This window comes from Triticum dicoccoides, chromosome 2A, assembly GCF_002162155.2.
Source record: "Triticum dicoccoides isolate Atlit2015 ecotype Zavitan chromosome 2A, WEW_v2.0, whole genome shotgun sequence".
NCBI classification, from domain to species: Eukaryota; Viridiplantae; Streptophyta; class Magnoliopsida; order Poales; family Poaceae; genus Triticum; species Triticum dicoccoides.
Window position 1 is genome coordinate 723,313,417 of NC_041382.1, and position 3,353 is coordinate 723,316,769.

A 3,353-nucleotide genomic window follows, 5' to 3' on the forward strand; every position below is an offset into this window, starting at 1 on the left:
CGAAGGTTAACTCTTCACTTCGGAAATTGTCCGGGGATCCGAAGACCACGTCAAGTGTTACTGAGCCTGTACAGTTGGCTTCTACACATGGTATAACACCTTTAAAGGTCGTTCTTGTGGGCTTAATCCTTGAGGGATCTATGCCCATTTTCTGCACTGTATCCTGATAAAGCAGGTTCAGGTTACTGCCGCTGTCCATGAGGACTCTTGTGAGATGAAATCCGTCGATGATTGGGTCGAGAACCAATGCGGCGAAGCCGCCATGACGGATGCTAGTGGGATGGTCCCTTCGATCAAAAGTGATCGGGCAGGAGGACCATGGGTTGAACTTTGGGGCGACTGGCTCCATCGCGTATACGTCCTGTAGCGCACGCTTCCGTTCCCGCTTGGGAATGTGGGTTGCGTATATCATGTTCACCTTCCGCACTTGTGGGGGAAAGCCCTTCTATCCATTGTTGTTTGGCGGCTTGGGCTCCTCGTCATCGCTGTGCAGCCCCTTGTCTCTGTTTTTGGCCCTTAACTTGCCTGCTTGCTTGAACACCCAACAATCCCTGTTAGTGTGATTGGCTGGCCTTTCGGGGGTGCCATGTATCTGGCACAAGCGATCGAGTATTCGGTCCAAACTGGACGGGCCTTGAGTATTCTTTTTGAATGGCTTTTTCCGCTGACCGGATTTATAGCCTTTGAATCCGGCATTGACTGCCGTGTCTTCATTGCTGTCGCTACTAACGCGCGTTTTTGCTTATTCCGACGTGTCCTGCCACTTTTGTCCTTGGTATCCGAATTACCAGGGTTCTTTGATAAGTTGTTACTGCGAGCTAGCCAGCTGTCTTCTCCCGCACAAAAGCGGGTCATGAGTGTCGTGAGGGCTGCCATAGATTTCGGCTTTTCCTGTCCCAGGTGCCGGGCAAGCCACTCGTCGCGGATGTTATGCTTGAAGGCTGCTAGGGCCTCTGCGTCCGGACAGTCGACTATCTGGTTTTTCTTTGTTAGGAACCGTGTCCAGAATTGTCTGGCCGATTCCTCTGGCTGCTGAATTATGTGGCTTAAGTCGTCGGCATCCGGTGGTCGTACGTAAGTGCCCTAGAAGTTGTCGAGGAATGCGGCTTCCAGGTCCTCCCAAGAACCGATTGAATCTGCTGGCAAGCTGTTAAGCCAATGCTGGGCCGGTCCTTTAAGTTTGAGCGGGAGGTATTTCATGGCGTGTAGATCATCGCCACGTGCCATGTGGATGTGAAGGATATAACCCTCGATCCATACCGCCGGATCTATTGTGCCATCGTATGATTCGATGTTTACGGGTTTGAAATCCTCTGGGATTTTATGATCCATTACTTCATTCGTGAAGCATAGCTGGTGTGCGGCGCCTCTGTACTGGGCTATATCACGACGCAGCTCAGAAGAGCTATGTCTGTTGTGTTCGGCCCAGCCGGATTTGTTGTATCCGGAGTGAAGATCATTGTCACATGCCGTAGGACGCCTGCGCGATCCGTAGATCAATCTTGTTTGTCTTGCCTTATCCTCCAGTATGTCTCGCAGGTCTGGCGCATTTTCCCGTGCCTTAGTTGAGCGGCGTCAGGGCATGGCTTGGGTGGAGGGCCGAGAGGCCTCTCTATCGTGGCTGCGAGGTGGTCGGTCTGCCATGTCATGCGCTGATGATGTAGGTGCTTCCTCCTCTGATCGGGGTAGCGGCCTGCGCTTTGGGTAACTCTTGGAGGGGCGTTCGAGTTCATACTCTTCGGCCGCAAGGACTTCAGTCCATCTGTCAGCTAGCAAATTTTGGGTAGCTCTAAGCTGTTGCTGCTTTTTCTTGAGGCTGCTTACCATGGCTATAAGCCTGCGTTTAAAACGATCTTGTTCGGCGGGGTCTGATGGTATGACAAATTCGTCGTCATCGAGGCTTGCCTCATCTTCGGAGGGAGGCGTATAGTTATCATCCTCGACCTCTTGGTCTGCCGCTCTCTCATGAGGGCTGGCTTCTCCATCTTCCTGTGCCGAATCTTGCTGAGGTGGGTGTTCTTCGGCGCTATCCGGGGTAGTATTATCTCCCGTGCCGGAATCACCGTTTTTGCTTTGGCGGGATTTAGAGCGGCGCCGCTGACGCCGGCGCTTTGGCTGTTTCTCGGGGGTGTCATCCCCCACTTTTCCATCGCCATCTCCATCTTTTGGAGTATCCACCATATATATGTCATATGACGAGGTGGCCTTCCAGCGCCCTACAGGTGCTGGTTCCTGTTCGTCTCCTACATCGCCATCCATGCCGTCGATGTCTTCGGAGCCGAAGTCAAGCATGTCGGTTAGATCGTAGACAGTGGCTACAAAGTGGGTGGTGGGTGGGCTTTGAATTTCCTCATCGTCCATATCCCATCCTCGCTGACCGTAGTCCGACCAGGGCTCTCCTGATAAAGAGAGAGACTTAAGAGAATTCAGGATGTCGCCAAAGGATGAATGCTGAAAGATGTCTACGGCGGTGAACTGCATTATCGGCGCCCAATCGGATTCGATTGGTAGGGGCGCGGGGGGTTCGGGGTCCGGGGAGGAGTCCGGATCCTCGGAGTCACGGGTCGCGCAGAGTGCGGGGCTAGCGTTCGGCTCGATCGCTTTTGGGATCGCAGCCCCCGAGGTGATGTCCAACCGCTCATCCTTGATTGGCGCAATAGGCTCCGAGTTTGGGGTCGGAACCGATGCGTGTGCGGCCTCTAGGACACTGTCCAGGGGCAGAGCTAGATCATGCCCCTCGAGATAGTGCGGCGCGCTTGGCCGTGGCTCGAGCCCGTCGAAGATCAAGTCTCCGCGGATGTCAGCCGTGTAGTTTAAGCTTACAAACCTGACTTGATGGCCAGGGGCGTAGCTTTCGATCTGCTCCAGGTGGCCGAGCGAATTGGCCCGCAGAGCGAAGCCGCCGAAGACGAAGATCTGTCCGGGGAGAAAAGTCTCACCCTGGACCGCATCGTTGTCGATGATCAAAGGAGCCATCGGGCCTAAAGGCGACGACACAGAGGAACTCTCAATGAAAGCACCAATGTCGGTGTCAAAACCGGCGGATCTCGGGTAGTGGGTCCTGAACTGTGCGTCTAGGCCGGATGGTAACAGGAGGCAGGGAACACGATGTTTTACCCAGGTTCGGGCCCTCTTGATGGAGGTAAAACCCTACGTCCTGCTTGATTAATATTGATGATATGGGTAGTACAAGAGTAGATCTACCACGAGTTCAAGGAGGCTAAACCCTAGAAGCTAGCCTATGGTATGATTGTTGTATATGGAGTTGATTGCCTACAGACTACAACCCTCCGGTTTATATAGACACCGGATAGGGTTAGGGTTACATAGAGTCGGTTACAATGGTAGGAGAT